Below are 19682 nucleotides of genomic sequence, written 5' to 3' on the forward strand. Positions count from 1 at the left end.
TTCTATGGGTGCGTGCTGTTCGGATCGGCTAATCCGAACAGTGTTCGCTCATCTCTAGTCTATGTATCTCCCCCTTTTTGGGCTCACTATATATTCTTTATTTATAACCATAATTGGGTGCTTTGTATTAATAATGTGATTATTTATTTTTGTATGCTCCAGTCATTTTTGGGATATGTTCTATTTTCTCTTGCTTCTCTTTACTCTTTTATCAACCTAACCCTGTGATGAGTACCACAACCCTCTTTACGACCGGAGAACAGGGGATTCATACAAGACCTATAATTTATATTTTTCAAAGTAAAAGAAAAAACTGATCCATTCATATTTTTGGCAACGCAGCACCATTATGGAAGCAATTTGTAAATGCAATATTAAACCAGAGCTAATCCCAAGCGAATTATTAATTTTATTACATAATTGTAGGCTTTATAAATAATGTAAGTAATATCAACCTTTCACCTTCGAAGTAATTTCCATTGCTGTATCTGCAGTCTAAATTCTGCTGATCACTTTTATTACTTTTCCAAGACAGAAAATGTCTCCTTTGCTGAAGTAAGGATTGTGTAAATGCTGTCAGCTCTGTATCTGACTGAGAAGCAGGATTTCAGTGTCTGCATGACTGTGCGTCTATCTACAGGAATGGCGAGAAGATAATTTTTTAAATTACATGACAGCGATAATACATCATAATATGTTTGATTGGCATATCTGTAGTCTGCAGGAGAGGCTCTTGGGATCACAGAATGGAACTAGCCATGTACACTATGTTTTTCCTGTCTGGCATTTGAAGTGCCAACCTTTGTTTATTCACATATGTCTAATGTGAACTAATATGCAATTCCTTTAGGCATTATCATTTCATACATTAGAATGTATGTAACTCTCCGCCTAAGTTCAAGTCTTTCCTGGAGTTTACTCTCGCTGTTTACAGAGCATACTGAAAAAATGTCAAACACATTAGTAAAGATTTGCTAATTCTGATGGCTGAGATAGGGAACACACTGAGCTCAAAGTCTATGTCCTGAATACAGCAAATATAATACACTATGTATATGTATAACCCTGTTAGTAACACTACAAAATAGCACACAAGAAGTTCTGGATATACCCACCATACTCCACCTTTCTATTCATTTTTCTTAATGGGGTTTTCCAGCCCCAAATTATTTTTTCATACTGAATAGGTCATCTGTCGGGGTCACATACTGCAGCAACCTCCATGGTTCCAGAAGCTGCTAGTGGATGGGAAGCATATGCAGCACTAGTCCTATACCAGTAACAGGAGCAGTGCTGCAATTCTCTGGAAGCACCACCGTGCCACTCACAAACTATGAAAAAAATCTGGATTCTCTTCAGACCCCAAAGCATAATAATTGGAGGTCCATGAGTAAATACCCATTCTTGGGCTCTGATGCAGTTTCCCATCCTCCTCAGGGCTCTTTCGACTTCCTAAATGATGTCATAGTCAATTGGGTCACATTGGCATTATTATACTTATACTTCAGTCTGTACGTCAGCAGATGTCAATACAGTTGATTATGATATTCGATTATAATGAGGGGAATGTGCAACTGTGTGCAGCTGGGCTCCCCAAATGTTGCCCTCGATCAGAACCAACCCCAGAATCACTGTGCCGCTCAGTCAACACTGTCATCCCTAATTTATACATCCAACCATTATGGCATTGATGTGTCCTAAGTAAAATAAATACCCTTTAATAAATAACCATTTCTCCTCAGTTTGCTCTTTGTGAAGTGCCAGTTCATCCTGTACATTGATTTTATCCAAGCACAGTTTGCCTGGCACAATGTGATCATGTGTATAGAAGACTGAAGTGTCTCACTGCCATGCTTGCAAGTCTTGTATTTCACAATGTACCATTTGGTTGTGTGATCGTTGTAGATAAAGATGTTCAGGAAAGGTCCACAAGAACCAGCAATGAAAAACCTAAGGATGATGTGATCACATTATAGACTTGGCAGGGAGCAGCTACAAAGTGTGGGTAATATGGTGGTATGACAAACAGGACTGGCTAAATAACTCTAGGCAGAAAGTGGCCCCAACTGGTGACAAGGGGTGTAAGTAATGAAAATTGAAGGGAAGTGCCTAGTAAGTAGAATTGGATGTGGTAGACTGACTTTTTATATGCTATGTGATTGAGGGATCACCTATTTACTGCTCCATAACTATTAGACTATTTTTCATAATCCTCAATTTTAATGTATTACACTTAAGGTTGAACGATCTGGATCGGAAAAGATCAGATTCCCGATCTTTTCCAGTGGGATCGAGGTCGGAGGTTATTTCAAGATCGACTCAATCCTAAAAGTGACTTTTCCCATAGAGAAGCATTGACTAGGATTGAGTGATCAGGATCGGAAAACATCGGCTTCAGGTTGGCGATTGAGCAAATTTCACAATCGCGATCGGGATCAGCTGGAAAATGATCGGAAATCGGATTTTAAAATCAATCCTGAAATCTCAAGAACAGCTCAACCTTAATTACATTTATGTAATTATGATTTTTAGGGTTCATTGTACGTCACACATTACATAGAAGAAGACTCATTGCCTAAGCTACAGAACATCTCAATCTACATCCAATGTATGGGACTACGCCAATGGTAAAATTAGTAGGAGGTCTAAAGGGGCGTCATAAGAAATAATACCATTTTTATATTTCCTTATGGTATTTATTCCAATAAAGAATTTAATCTACCACTGAAAGATAGCAATGTTGCAATTGTCATGATAAATCTATGGATGATATATTAAATATATGTATTCATGCTCAGTCACAGCTTGAGCGCAGAAGCCACTGGTGGCTTTAGTCTCTGCTGACACAATGTCTCTTCACATGAGTGATGTCCCTTCACACAAAAATGTCTATGCTCCAGAAAATCCACAGGGGGTGGAGGGGATCAACTTTTTTTTTTTAAGAGCTTACTTAATTTAGTAGCCAAGTAATAATGTTGAGCAGATGGCAGGAACAACAGAAGTGGGCAAGCTCTGAAAGAAAAATGTCAAGAGTTGAAACTTCATGATAACAGATGCAGCCAGAACTCAGGTAAAGACTTTCATCTGGGGATGAACTATTGGTAATGGTAATGACATATTTTACAAATCTAAATAGCGCTATTTCATTTTGATTCTAAATCTCTATGTAAAATATACAATACAGCACAATAGGGAACTCTTATCAAAAGGCAGATTTGAAAGCCATTCACTAATATGCAGAAGAAAAGTGCATCTTTATGTGATCATGAGTATCAAAGGAAACATCTGGGTAATTTCACCAAATGAACAGAACATATTCATGAAGACTATTCATCAAAATTAGTTATCTAGGGGACATACCGTACAATGGCAGTGGATGTCCTTGGTTAAAGACGCCATGACTATTGGGCATAATAGACCAAAAACTGCGTGACTTAGTTCACCTATCTAATACAAAGCCCCGTCCTCTAAACTTCCTTCTAAACCAGTTTTTTTTCTGTAATTCACTACTTTTTATTGTATAGTTACATTGGAATTTAACACTCTCCTCTCCATCTTTTAGCATTATCTTATTACAGTTTTTGGTCATATTTTAGTTATGATTTAATACCAAGGTATCAACCATATACACGTCTTAAGAACCCAGGACCCCTAGGTCCTCTATGCTATAGCCACTATGAATAGAGAGGTGTCCTTGCTAGAAATGAGCGAACAGTAAAATGTTCGAGATTCGATATTCGTTTCGAGTAGCCCCTCAATATTCGACTACTCGAATCGAATATCGAACCCTATTATAGTCTATGGGGGGAAAATGCTCGTTTCAGGGGTAGGCAACGTTCGATCAAACGGACATGCGCACTACACTACAAACGGACATGCGCAGTCGGCTCTGCCCAAGCCCGATGCCTGGCAGAGTGAATGAAGAGCTGGAAGAGCCAGAAGACGCCGCAGGGAAGCTGCACGGAGAAGACTTCTAAAGGTAGGAGAAGAACCAGCGTTGATTGGCTGACTGTATAGCATTCGGCCAATCAATGCTGGTTCTGCATCGAACTTTTACATTCGAACAGCGAGTGGTAATCGATCGAGTACGAGTATTTCGAATACCGTAGTATTCTATCGAATACCAACTCGATCGAATACTACTCGCTCATCTCTAGTCCTTGAATTTGCAGCCGTCCCTATATACTTCTATAGAAGTTCTGAATAAAGTCAAGTAAGTGTGAAATTTACTTCAGTATTAGATTAGGCTCTATTTAGTAAAAAAAAAAAAAAAAAAAAAGATAATTTAGGTCATATTTAGCATAATGTTTAAAAATGTCATCAAATGCCCTATTATCATGGCAAACCTTATCACAGTAGATGTATGTGTGTATGTAACCCTAGAGCCACATGGGAAAGGGAAATTTTCTACTGTGTTCACCTGCAAGTCATTGTGGTAAAGAAAAAAAAAAAAACCCTGAACGCAAGCAAATTTTTTTTTCAAAGTTAGTTAAAGAGGACCTTTCACTATTTTGCCCACAGGCAGTTCTATATACTGCCGGAAAGCTGACAGTGCGCTGAGTTCAGCGCACTGTCGACTTTCCCGATCTGGCCCCAGTGTGAAGAGCTTACGGTCCGGTACCGTAGCTCTTCTATGGTCAGAAGGGCATTTCTGAGACTCAGTCAGAGACGTCCTTCTTCACAGCACAGCCAATCGCGCTGTGCTGTGAGAGCCGGAAGGAACTCCCCCCTCCCTCCCTGATAATGCTCGCCTATGGACGAGCTGTGTGAGCAGAGGGAGGGGGCGTTCCTCCCGGCTCTCACAGCACAGCACGATTGGCTGTGCTGTGAAGAAGGACGTCTCTGACTGAGTGTCAGAAACGCCCTTCTGACCATAGAAGACCTACGGTACCGGGACCGTAAGCTCTTCACACCGGGCCCAGATCGGGAAAGCCGACAGTGCGCTGAACTCAGCGCACTGTCAGCTTTCCGGCAGTATATAGAACTGCCTGTGGGCAAAATGGTGAAAGGTCCTCTTTAAGGGAGGCTATGTCTGTACAGAGAGAAAGGACTCTATGTAGTCTGTATGTCTAAACCTTTACCTGTTGTTTGGATCAATAGAGAGGAAGATTTTAGTCTGTGGAGGTACCGCTTATTCCTTTGTTTTCATTGTCTATGACGGCGTGGAGAGCCTGTATACGTGAAAAATGAATAGACATAATTTTTTCCCTATTTTTATATTACATCTGTGCATAAGTCAGCCATATAGTTAAAAGGTTGTTGGCTTCATACCTTAATGAAAATTAGAATAATGCTAGGTTTACACCTGCATTCAGGTCTCCGTTCTTCGGGTCCGCTTGGGGACCCAAGAAACGGAAACCCAATCTGCTTAAAAAGCAGTTACCCACAGAAACCCATGGGCACCATAGACTATAATGGGGTTTGCCAGGTTTCCAGCCAAAAAATGTGGAGAGAAAAGTCCTTCTTGCAGAACTTTTCTCTCTGCATTTTTCAAGCGGAATGGGGGATGAAATCTCCAAATGTTGTTCAAGCGCAGATGTGAATCCAGCCTAAGCCATTATCAGACAGAAAGTGACAGCCTTGTTAAAATTCAACATATTTAATTTTTAGTACCCCTTTCGGTATATAGACAGGCTCACCCCATACTTATCACAAGTCCTATCTGCAGCATGTTTCTAATGTAGAGATTATTGTATATTATTGAATCGTGTTTGTATATCACATAGAAATGGCTTCTTATGAATATACCTATATGCATACTTGTTTAGTATTTGCAATGGGCACAGGAAATTAATGCAGAAGAATATATAACCACAATGTGTGTGTGCATGTAAAATATGAATTTAATAAATAAGAAAATCCATAAAAAACATATCACAGAAAAAGGCTGCACTTACCCAATACCATATGATCCATGGGTTGCGCAGGAGGCCTGCAGGTCCCCATTGCAAGATATGATAGAAAAACAATAACAAAACCCATATGGCCTTAAATTTAAGGAAAATACCAACATTTCAGATGAGGATCACATTTTAAATTCAAGAAAAATCACAAAGCATCATATTTTGAAAACCTGAGAAAGTTAACTTTGAAAAATGTACTTTTTTGAGTCATAAGAAAGACTTCAATCCTGACAAAACAAAGCTCATAGCGTAGATTTGTGGTGCGGGGCTTTGTTGGCTTTGTTATTATTTCTCATTTAGTTTGATTTAGTAATGTTTTATGAGTAAAATGGAAAATTGAAATATGTCCTAAACCTAATACTATTTTATGTATAAATATCATATATTTTTGCACCGTGCCTTTATTGTCTCCATTTTGTCACATTAAGACTTATTAAAGTCTTTTAGTTTTAAAAGTGAAAGGCTTTTCTTTTCTAGGTCTGCCAAGGCTGACATGAAATTCTTTACAGTCCAGCAACTCTAAATCACTAACAAAAGGCTTAAGGAAATAATTGGTTTGATTTCATTTCTGCTTCTTAAGGAAGCTATAATTTGCTGGGTGGGCAATCTGCTGTGATAGGTAAAAAGAAAAAGATATTTCATACACATGATTTCACTAGAAAGAAAATTAATAGAGGTAGAATGTTATTTTTGGGGATAAGTGCCTATGTTTAAAAACAAACTCATTTTCTCATGTTGTATACAGTATATCGGCAATCTGGTGCAATAAGCAATATAAGGAACTCTACATTTCTTATTATCAGATCTTAAAATAAGTAGGGCACTGGTGAAGCCCTAGCACACTGCTTTATTTTTCATAAGGAAGCTTTGAAGGGGTTTTTCCATCAAATCAAGTTATCCCCTACCCAATGGGGATAACCTGCAGATTGGTAGGGTCCGCCTATTCAGACCTTTACTGGTCATAAGAAGGGGGACTTTTGTCCTCCTTTGTGAATGGAGCAGTAGTCCAACAGCTCCATTCATTTCAATGGGAGTGCTGGAGATAACCGAAGAGTCGTGCACTCAATGCCTGACCACTGCTCCATTCAGCACGAAGGGGGAAAGGTAGATGGAAGATAAGTGATAACTTCCTTTGATGAGAAAATCCCTTTAACTGTGAAAATAAAATGGAATACAGTACACTTAAAGGGGTTTTCCTCAGTTAAAAAAAGTCTCTAATGGTTTAATTTAGTATGTTGTTATGCAAGATGTATTGCTCGTGGGGAAAAAATCGGTATTCTCATATAATTGGAATAGGTCAAATACATTAAACATCTTTAACATATGAATCACATCTAGATTTTCTCACGTTATATATCTGGGCATGCTAACACATCAGGTTATGCTCAAGAGAACATACCAGTCTCAAAAAAAGTGGTTTATATTAAAGAAATTTACTGTAACTTGTAGCAAATGTGACTTATTTATTTATCATTGCATAAGGATCAGTGAAATCCCATCGTCTTTACATCCTTCATTCTCAGCATCAATCACCTTCACAACAAGAAGAATTTAACTACCTTGAGTACTCCAGTTTTCTGTAAAAGTAGTGATTTTTTGGTGCACAGCCACATTGCACTAAAAACGCAGAACCCAGACCTTTTTTGGGTGCATTGAAAATGGAGTAAGGAACATAGCAGGTCCAGGTGGGAATGCCTCAGACTATCAGATTTACTATAACAGGTCCTTTATGGGCACAAGAATGAACCTGCAATTGAGGTTATGAATCAAAAGAGGGAAAAGAGAGAACCAGAGCAGGTTTGGGGCCATGTCCTGACTGTGCTAATATCATTATGTCCGGAGGTGTAACCTAAAGTTTGCAGGCCACAATGAAAAATCTGTAACAGGACTGTCACCCACCATGCTCCATATGAATCAAGAGACTACTTGTGTGTCTAAGGGTTTTTTAACCTGTTTAGGCTCCAGGACCAGGTGCAGGGGCACAACTTGAGGGGGTAGAGAAGGTGCAGTCACACCCAGGGCAAGGAGCCTTAAGGCACATATGGTGTTTTTTTCCAATATGGTATAAATAACCATGGAAGAAAAATGGTGAGGAATTTGGTATGGAATTTCAGAGCTGAAAAAAGCCTCCCATTGACTTAAATGGGTGCTAACAGAAAAAGGAACCCATTGAAGTCAATGTGAGGCTTTTTTTCAGCTCTGAAATTCCACACCAAATTCCTCACCACTTTCCTCTCTGTGAATGGACCCTTATACCATAAATAATTCATTATAATAGGAGGCCAGCTCCAGATATTATGCCTCCAGCCAGGTATGAGTGTTCTTGCTACACTTTTCTATAACTATGTCCTTGATTGTCAAGCCAGATTGTTAAACTTTAAGTGACCCTAGAAATAAGGATCCTACAAGTCCATTGATCCATATTACAGAAGTGAATAGTTCTCTCTGTTCTCTCTACTATATAATTTTGTATCTCTAGCTCTGTAATTTTTATCTAAACATCAATGAGTTACCAAATACACAAAAAAAGGTTTTTCAATAATAATTAAATAGCAAAAAAAAAAAATCAGTTTCAGGCAATATATTTTGTTACTTTTTTTGTGACACAGCTGACATTGGCCATACTCAGAATTACAGTCTAAAATGATGGAGATTAATTTGGAGTAGATAGGAGCACAGAAAGTCACTGTCTGAGTTCATTTAGCCCTTTCATTTGTAGTGCTCCATATAATGTGTTGAGATCCCTCGAATCTCTTTAATATTCATGATCCACTCTCCGGCTTGAATAACAGAGATAAAGCTTTTGATAGCAATCTCAGGAACTTGATTAACAATGCGCTAATCACGAGTACCAGTGACCTGATTCAGAAACGTTTCAATTCATCCATCACTTTTAACCAAAGATGATTACATTACCTTACCATTTTTCATTTAGATAAAGTCGCTTGGAAAAAAAATATTGTCAAATGGACATAAAATGAACGTTGCGACTATTTGTGAACCACATTTCAAATTGACCGACAGCATAATTACCAATTAGTGCATGAGCACAGAAACCTGTGTCATCGCATCTCGAAATAAAAGCCATTCATTCTAACTAAATGTTATATTGTGCCATGGGATTCATTTTGCAATAAGTTCAAATTGTTATTATAAAATGTAACTAAAGCATATTGCAAGAGGTAATTATCCATATATTAGATTGAATACTGTGTGTGCCCTATGATTAGAGAACAAATCGCCCATTATTTGAATGCTAATTGTAAAGATTATGGGGTACATTGAAAAGAATATCCTGCTGTGTGGATCATTTCCTATATAGCTATGTAGGTGTTGTTTGCATGCGGTGGAACAAGAAAGTCATTCCAATTCAAAAGATATCTTCTATTTTTGAAAGTTGACGTAAAGCAGACATTTTATTTCACGCGCTACGTAATGGCTGCAAAAATTCCCAGAGATTGAAGTGCAAGGGTTAAAGTATCCCATAATGGTTGTTCAAATGGTATTGTGGATCAGAGAATTTCACTAGTAAGCCATCTTCAACCATATAAAACTTATTAAGAAGTTATTAAACCATTTTGTGAAATTTTCCAAGGATGTCTTGCTTGATATGGTTACGTGGCAATAACAGGATCCAAAGTGGCACTAAGCAATTTTATCTTAAAGGATTAACGAAATTGAAGTTGTACAGCCGCCTTGTCTAGATCTCTACTCGGTAGGGATTCTACAGCAGAATCTGAAAAGAGCATTTCATGCACAAGCCCACACATCATTCACAGGTCAACAATACTCACCACCAATCCAAAGTATATGAAGCGATGCCAGATTCCAGAACTGGTGAAATAGTCAGCCAAGTACAACCTGAAACCGTTGAGAACAGTCATTGGTTACAGAACAGAACATTATACCAGCATTAAAGGGGTTGTGCCGCTATGGACAATTATCCGCTATTCACAGGACAGGGGATAAGTGTTCAATTGCTTGGGGCCCAACCCAGTTATCAGGAGGATGGGGGCCAAAATTCCCCTAAGGCCTCCTTGTGAATCAAGCACCAGTGTACTTGCATGACTGTCACCCAATTCACTTCTATGGGGCTGTGGGAACATTACAGTTCCAGAAGCTCCATATAAGTGAATGGAGCATCAGCCATGCAAGTACACTGGCTTTCCATTCACAAGGAGGCCTTAGGAGGACTTTTGGTCCCCTATCCTCCTGATTCTTGGGGATAACTTATTCCTTATCCAATGGAATCGGGATAAGTGTATGTAGCGGCACCCCTTTAAAGATGTCTGTCACAGAACCCAGCATTTCAACACAATGTCACCTATCACCTGGTCACAGCAGTAACTTCTGGCAGCATCAAAATGGTTAAGATACACTTCTTTGGTGTAATGTGATGGACATGTCCTTTTTCAACTATATTAACTGCTATATATAACTACTAGCCTCTGCCCGCAACCTCGTCTGTGTTTTTTTTTTTTTTTTAAATGTAGATTGTGAGCCCCACATAGAGCTCACAATGTACATTTTTCCCTATCAGCATGTCTTTTTTTTTGAATATGGGATGGAAATCCATGCAAACACGGGGAGAACATACAAACTCCTTGCAGATGGTTTTGTGCCCTTGGTGGGATTTGAACACCAGGAACCAGCGCTGCAAGGCTGCAGTGCTAACCACTGAGCCACCGTGTGGCCCCTTGTGTTTTGTTGGCATCGATGATCCGCCTATGTTCAGAAAATTGCTTCCATCGATGGTTTGCCTGCTCCAGCGTTTCATCAGCTCTTAAGCTGTCCTGCTGCTGAACTTGTTCCTCACACCGTGCCTGTGATTGTTCCAGCATCTCAACTGGCTTGGACGCCATATAATAAGTGTGTTGTTGGCATTGATGGTCCGCCTGCTCCAGTGTTTCAGCATCTGTCAAGCTGGTCTGCCGCTGAACTTGTTCCTCACACTGTGCCCATGATTGTACCGGTATTTCAGCAGCTCGCTGGGACGCCATATAATGAGTGTGTTGTTGTCGTCAATGATCCCTCTCAGCTCTACTTGAGGAGAACTTCTGGATACCTTCATAGCTCTTGTTGTTTTAGAATTTTGTAACAAATTCGATCTTCTTTTTCCCAATATGTTTCAAATTGGTATACTGCCAGTTTGGATTAAAGGTCAGCACACTGCCTAGAGCAGATCAGATAAAATGCAAATGCTTGTACACAATGGACTCAGGGTTATCTATGTGTTTACATAAAGAGATAACAGACCTGGCTTTATCAGCAATCTCCAATTAGCTGAGATAATGCTGCCTGCAAGAGCAGTTTAATATAGTATTTGAAAATAAATTCAGAACAGTTGGGAAGCCATGTCATTTCCCGGGATAAAAAGTAGCCTATGTTTTAATTGAGGTTACAAACTATCTATGCCAAATTTCGTCCAAATTGGTTCAGCTGTTTTTGTGTGAAAGAGTATCAAACATCCAAACTCACAAACCCACAAACCCACAAACTTTCTCATTTATAATATTAGTAGGAGGTTAAACTCTCAGATTATGGAGTTCTGTAATATTAGTCAATAAGACACCTAGGGTATATATTAGCACAAAGGAATGAAGAATCAGGTGACATAAGCAAAGAAGCAAAATTCTTGCAATGTGGATCACTACGATAATAATGTCAGGACATGATATTTCTTCCAAGGTAGTAAAACCATTCAAAAGCTAGTTTCTGATCCTTAAATGAGGGTTTTCACTTACAATGACACTTAAACCACATCAGCAAACAGATTCCCATCAAATACAAGACTTTTCACATCTAACCAAATAAAGGAAATATAGATCCATACTGAAACCAATGTGGCTTTACAGAGAAAAGTGATTTCTACTTTACCCCCCAAGGACAGTCGTATAAGTTCCTTGAATCCATTGAAGATATCATTCACTTTATAATGTAACAGCTCCAACAAATTCTGCAGCATGATACTGTCATAGACTAACAGTAATTTGTCAAATAATCAAAAATACCACCCTAACAGTGAGAAATATAAATGGAATTGGAGGAGTGTCACACTAAGTAACAGATACAAGGACCAGGACCACACTGTACATCACTAAGTCCTTCAATCTCTCCACCAAATTCAATAAGGAAAACATGGCATCTTCTATAGGATGATTGCATAAGTGTATTAGAGATGAGAAAAGTGGTTTAGAATGAACAGGTTTAGATCTGAAATTTCTAAAGGTTTTGGGCTTGATCGAAATCTAAAACTCTTGGGAGTTTTGTTACCTATGAACTAGACCTCAGAGTATAATAAATGGAGGCCTAGAGCAAGTGCGGCCACATCTATACTCACCTCTCCTGGCATCCAGCAGTCTTTGGCATTCCCTTCTAGCTTCCTGGCTGACATCACATGTCCTTGGAGTCTACAGAAGCCTGGGAAGAAAGCATCATGATGTTTGTACAACCCACTGCAATGTCATCCATTAGGTCAGAAGAGGATACCTAGAGATGACCAGACATCGGAAGGAAGCCCAGGAGAAGTGAGGCAAGTTGATTATACATTATTATGTTGTTACACCTGCCCTGGGCCTCCACTTAAGATACTCATGGAGTCTGAAAAGACCCCAGAGTATAGTAATATCACTTTCAGTTCGTGCCAAGCAAGCTCAGTCTGGAAACGATGGGTGAATCCATGAGTATTTGTCCAAACGAATCTTGTGCAGTTTGGCCATCTTTAATAAAGATGGCTAACTGTCCCCTTATGCGGGAGTATACTTCTATTAAACCCTGCAGAAAAAGACGAGCCATAAACCAGGACATGCAGTCCCTATGGCTCCATAACACAGGGCTGCAAAATCTTCATGTGTGAACACACCCTTATCATTATGATTATTATTCAACTTTAAGGCTAAGGCCCCATGTAGCGAAACACAGCTAAAAACATTGCAGAAAAAAACAACCCATGTGCACAAAAGAACATAAGGCCCCTTTCACACAGGGAAAGAGGGAGCAGATTTTGGCTTGGAATCCACGTCATAATCTGCCCCCTCACAATGGAGGTCTATGTAGATCACTAGTGTGAAAAAACGAGCTGCCCCTTTCTTCAGGCGGATTCCGCGGCTGAATTAGCCATGGCGTCCGCTTCGTGGCAGCACCCTCCGGACTAGACCCATTCATTTGGGCCTAATCCAGAGCGGAAAGCCATGACAGGATGCCGTGCACTGCGCCGGCATCCCATCTCGGCTGCCGCAACAAAATATGCACAAGTGGATTTGTGTGTGAACTAAGCCTAACATTTTTCTCCTCAATGTTTTTCATTGAGTTGTTGCTGCATTTCTCTCTGCTTTTTCCCTTCCCCTAATAATCTATAGGGAAAATGCTCACAATTCTGCAGCTAAAATTAACCCGCCACGTTGGTCAAAATTACATACATATTGAAAAAGCAGTGTCTCTGTTTCTCCAGATGTGTGGATGAGAGTAAGCAAAAATCTCATTCACTTTCTGGTACTTTTTTCCATTGCATGTCCACTGCAGCCACAAACGCTGTGTTCTAGTCTAAAGGGGTTTACCAGGACTTCATTGATTAGCTATCCTTAGATGATCTGGGGTGTTCCAGGTGTCGGACCCCAGCGGTCACATATTGATGACCTCACCTAAGAATAGCTCATCAACATGTAAGTCCCGGAAAACTTCTTTACTTTATCTCTGATTTTCAATATCAGACAATATACTGTAAATACCGAAAAGTAGAAATATTCTGTATATCATTTACAGAACATCTAGGGAAAAGTCCTGTATGTGATTATGTGCAAAGTTCAGTGTTCTGGCAATGTTCATACGGTAGTTTACATTTAAAAGTTGATGGCTTTATTAATGTAGGGAAGAATCCGCCTTTTAAGTCAGGTATAAAGCGAGGATATGAATTCTTAGTATTCTCCTTTTTCATCATTGGGCAGATAAAACTTTGCATCAAACGGCGCGCTCCTAAGAAGTCTTCGCTCCTTTGCCTTTGTAATTGTGGCAGTCCATGGCTCTATTTGTCTTGACACCATCAATGCAGCGACTATAGCTAGCGGCACTGGCATGAGGAAGAGTAAAAGGCTACATCACGTCAAGCCCTCAAGAAGAATTATCGCTTTTTCCTGCCTCGGTTCACAGCTGTATTATGTCACCAAATCACACCACAGTGTAATCACGGATGAATAAAATATTTTTTTCCTTTACCTTAAATGCTTTTTCTGTCAATTACAATCAAAGAGTATGATTTTAGGCCTGTCAGTTTGCAACGGCCTTTCCTACTGATGACTCTAAAACTGTAATCTGCTAAATATAACATGAATCAGTGAAGTCTTATAGGAATTCAGCCATTGAGAAGAAGCATGTTTTTCTCCCACAGGGGACAGAAAAGTAATTGGTCTTTAAAGAATGAAATCAAAGATGTTAAAATATCCCATTTATTCTGCCTTTTTTTCCATGTCAAAAATTTCACTGTGTTGAATTTTCTCGTGATGTATTGTTTCCCTCGAAGGTAAGTATAGAAATATTAGCGCCATTATCAAATCAATCCAGTCCGTATGCATTTTAGAAAGATGAAAAATCTTATATTTAGATTTATTTTCAAATTTCAATTCCTTGTTCTAAGAGATTATCCTCTCTCCGGTAGCGAAGCTGTAATTTCTCCGCACCTCCAACCTGTGGGCAGTTTACTATGATAGCCTGATTACATCATTAGCCACAATCAAAAAACATTTCCCTAAAATGATGTGAGCCTGCCTGAATAAATTGCTTCCTTTGATCTTTCTCGATTATATTACAATGGGCCGTTCTTTCTTCCATCCCTGCAAAGGCTTATAGAAGGGAAAAATATTAGTAATATATTTAACTAAATTGCTCAAATATAGACAGATCTATTCATTGTAAACCATCTCCTTAGGAAAAATCGAATTTACAGTAAAATTGTTCAAACAAAAAGGTATGGAGGCGAAGCTGTAACATAATGGAGCTGAGTGAGCTTCAAAAATATGCCTGGAAAAAAAAAACGCATCATTATATTCAGAAACAAATATAACCTGTATGTCATCACAGATGACAAAAATGAGGCCCCACATTGTGGAAAAGCGGTGATTTTTGTTGCAGATGTTGCTACGTTTTTTTGAGCTAAAGTCAAGAATGGCGTCAAAAAGAATGGAAAATACAAAGTAAGCACTTAGACGTTTCCCTTCTGTTAAATCCACTCCTGACTTTGGCTCCAAAATCCACAGCAAAATCTGCAACAAAAAACGCTGTTTCCGCACTGTGGGGATTTAGCTGTGCTCTAGATTTTTCATACATGTGCGCTATATAGACAAAATTATTGGGACACACCTCTTAAACTGAGGCCCCACGTTGCGGAAACACAGCTTTTTTTGTAGTAGATTTTGCGGCATTTTTTGTGTCAAACCTCTTATACGTCTTCCTTAAGCTCAATCCACTTAGGGTCAATGCACACAGAGTTTTTTTGGCGCTGATTTTGACACTGAATCCATCTCAAAATCAGCCAAAGTTTTGACATGCCCCCCCCCAAATGCCTTCCCCCGACTGATTCCCCCCAAAGGCCCCAAATAACCAACCCTTCCCCCCGCATTTCTGCACGCACTGTTATGCCCCATAGTGGCCCCTTTCACACAGTATTGTGCCTCATTGTGGACCACCCATGTACAACTATTATACTCTGGGGTCATTTCACACCCCAGAATATAATAATCAGGGACCCAGGGGAGGATAAAAACATACAAAAAACACTGCAACTTACCTCTCCTGGGCTCCGGTGCATTCCCCACTGATGTTAGTCATCTTCAATGGTGTACGCAATGTCACTTTAGCCAGGGCTTACGTCGCGATGCATAAGGTTGCAAGCCCAGCCCACATGACATCTGGGATGTCACACAAGTAGGCCTGTAGCCTTCCAGAGCCAGGAGAGGTAAGGTATATTGTTTTTATGTTCCCTCACCTCCCGTGCCCCTGCAATAATTATACTCGGGGTTTTGAAAAGACCCTCCCCCCGAGTATAATGATAGTGTTTGTAGGGTTTGCGGGCCCGTGACCTTACTTACCAATCCCAGCTCCTGCTCACAGCCACCTCCGCAGATGGGGGAAATGCTGGTGGCTGTGAGCAGGAGCCAGAATCTGTTAGTAAATAGGGCCTGTTACCTGCTGGAGTTACTCCATCAGATAACGGCTTATAAAAAAAAAAAATCTGCAACGGTCGCTAATGCCGCCAGGCCCCTTCATGTCCTGGGCCCTGTGGCAGCAGCTACTGCTGCTATGCCGGTAGTTACATCCGTAACTGGGTGCCAGAGTCTGGGTGTCATTGAAGAGATTTCTTATCACAGGCATTTAACCTTTCAGATGCTTCTTTATTTATACCTTCATTTTTTGGAACAAATGGTTCCCTTCTGAATAGATTGTGGGAGCCATTTAGTTGCCATGACAGCCAGTGGCAGACCAATGAGTAGCGTAGGCAATTCTCCATAGATTGCAATACTGTACCAAAAAAGCAACAACGCCTCCATGGTGGAATTCATCATAACTGTTGTCACCATTTAATACCACTATTGACTAAAATAATCACAAATTGTGTTTTGGAATTGGCCTTACCACTTTTCTGAAAGGGTGTAGTTCGGCCACTGCCTGCACCATGTTCCTTATCATTGGGGTGATAAAAAGTGCAGTGTACAAGATGCCGCTCTTCATTATCTCCTCACGCCTCACGGTGCAGAAAAGATGGCCTAACACTTCAGATACTATGATCAATAGCGTTCATGGCATATTGGTGGTTTTGGAGCCAAGATCACCCCCCCCCCCCCCTTTTCACTTTGGATCCCCCGTGACCTCTTCTGAGGGTCCGAGAGATTGTCATGGCAGTAGGGAGGCCAGTCCACCTGGCTGATTTCACTATTGCAAATAGGTATTCTACGTGCAATGTACTGCCATACAGAAGTATTGCAGTATATTGCACTGGGGATCAAGAGATCCCAGGTTGCAATCCATTTGTGGGACAGGGAAAAAAAAAAGTTTGAAAGGTATAACGAACATTACATAAATAAGTTAGAGCAGTCTATAGTTCATTGAAAGATATTGAATGCCTTTGTATGCACTTTACTTTTCACCATGTGCTGATTTTTAAATACAAAGTATTTTATTCTTTATAAACAGAATGCAATAACTTTAAATTCAGTTGTCCTACTGTACCACGAAGCTGTGAATTATGGGAGCTCACATGACTGGTACATACTGAGGTTAAAGCTGTGATACAGAAAAGACTCTGTAGTGTGGATAAGGATAATGGAACCTGCAGAAAGTTTTATTCAAATTTGAACAGTGAAGGAAAAGACAAATACTGTAAATCAAAATCAATACAAGATAAGTAAAATGATAAAATGGGATATGACATGGCAGAAAGAGGGATGGCTTAAAGGTAGTCTACCGCCTCCTCCAAACATATTCAGCTTCCACCACCATGTTACAGAGCATATTACAGTGATAAACAACATGCCTCTGTTATGTATGTCATTTTTGTAGATTTTTTTGTAGAAAAACAATTTCCTTCCATCTTTAAGGGGCAACAGCATTGCTTCTTGCCTCTTAATAAATCTGGTGCATAAATCTCGATAGGCCCTGTGCTACAGAATTGAAATCTGTACCAGCCAGAAAATAGCGCAGATTGTAACTACAATTTACCGTAAAGTTGATAAATTTTGTCATGCCTTAAATTTGCACAAATCTCAGAAATGATGCAATATTCTTCCCAATGTAAGTACAAAATTATATACATGGATTTTAACCATAAAATGTGGATTTTAAACCATGAAAGCAGAGTTGCTTTTCAGATGTATCCATTTGTGGCTGCAAATTATTTTGTAATGCCTTATTTATAATCCCAGCTGAGACTTGCCTCATGGTATTCCGAATCCTACATCCGACGACAGGTTGGCACTTTGTCAGCATGTGTTGTCAATAACAGAGTGGCAGCTTGTTGTCAGATGCTGAGCTCTTACAGGTTGAACTTACACTTTAAAGAGGAGCTGTCATCTCTCCTAATATGTCTATTTTTGCAAAGTAAATACTTGTATTTCCCAAAATATACCAATTATGGAGCATCATTTCTTAGAACTGCATGGTACTATTCCTCTGTTATTCTTCTGTAAAATGTATGAGTAAATTGACAACTTGGTATTGCCTCGTAAAAGGGTGTCTAAGGCTCACAAATAATGACCTATGTTTAGAACCGGACATTATCTACTATCTGAGCTCCATACACTGTGCTAAAAACAGCTGATCATTTCAGGCTTAGGCCTGTACTAAAAACAGCTGATCAGTGTAGGTGTGAGGTCAGACTGAAGGGCCTAGGGTTCATCACAGGAACTTGTACTGAGAGCCTACTCAATAGCTTCTTACTAATAGCTTACATCATGGCTCCTTCACACATGTGCCAGATTTTAGTCGCTGAGCTGTGATGCAGGCATAGCACACAATGCTGCCATCAGCAATTTTGAGCCCCCTTCCTATGGTCCACATGGTATGTAATGTTCCACAGTTCCCTCCACAGTATAAAATGCTTCCATGAGCCCCACACATGGCATATAATATGTCCCACACAGTATAATATGTTCCCCTGAACCTCCACACAGTATTATTCTCCACAGTAGCCCCACACAGTATGTCATATTCCCCAGTAGCCCCACACCGTATAATAGACTACCAACAGTGTCCCCAGTATCTCCACTCATAATATTATGCTTCCTAGCAGTCCTATACAATATAATATGCTACCCAAAGCCCCCACATAGTATAATGTTTCAGAGTGACCACAGTATAATGCTCCACAGTGTTCTCACACAGTTTAACTTGCTCTGAATCAACCCCACACAATACAATAGGCTCCCCACATTGTCCCACCCAGTATAATTTTTACATGTTAAGGTCACACACTATGGCATTCACTGTACAGGAAAAATATTGTTTAAAGTTTGTAGAACAGGTGTTTTTTGACACTAGGATACCTAATGTGGATGTATTTCATAGTATTTTTTTATACATTTCTATGTGTTCTAGGGAAAGGGAGGTGATTAGAATATTTCATTCTATTTTTTCTATACTGCATTTAATAGACTCCCTAGGGGTCTTGGTCTCGCTAATGTACTACACTACAATGCGATGCATTGCGAAATACTAGAACTTCTATTACAGGTTGCATAGAGAACTAGTGGCTATGGCGGCATCCATATTTAAATACCCAGCACCTGCCATAATAGTACGGCAGATGTTGGGAAGGGGTTAATAAAGATGGGCAGTATATACCATTGATATGTATGTAAGGGCTCGTTCACATCAGCGTTGCCCTCTCCGTTCTGCAGGTTTCCGTTTCCTGCATAAAACAGAGCAGGAGACGGAAACCTGCAGGAGTCTCTCTCACCCATTCATTTGAATGGGTGAGAAAGCTGTCCGGCCGTGAGCGGCGGTGAGCGTTTTGCACTCTCCGCCGCGAAACCGGGTTTTTTAATCCGGACACAGAGTCGGACATGCAGTACTCTGTGTCCGGATTAAAAAATCCGGTTTCGCGGCGGAGAGCATAAAACGCTCACCGCCGGACCCGGTCTGTGCTTTCCGTCTTCTGCATGCAGAAGACGGAAAGCACAGAACGGAAAGTAGAACGCAGGTGTGAACCTAGCGTAAAATGGTTAATGTTGTGTTATCTTTATACTAAGGATTGTGGACGTAAAGATGTGACACTAGGTTCACACCTGCGTTCTG

The sequence above is a fragment of the Leptodactylus fuscus genome, chromosome 3 (assembly GCF_031893055.1).
Source record: "Leptodactylus fuscus isolate aLepFus1 chromosome 3, aLepFus1.hap2, whole genome shotgun sequence".
NCBI classification, from domain to species: domain Eukaryota; kingdom Metazoa; phylum Chordata; class Amphibia; order Anura; family Leptodactylidae; genus Leptodactylus; species Leptodactylus fuscus.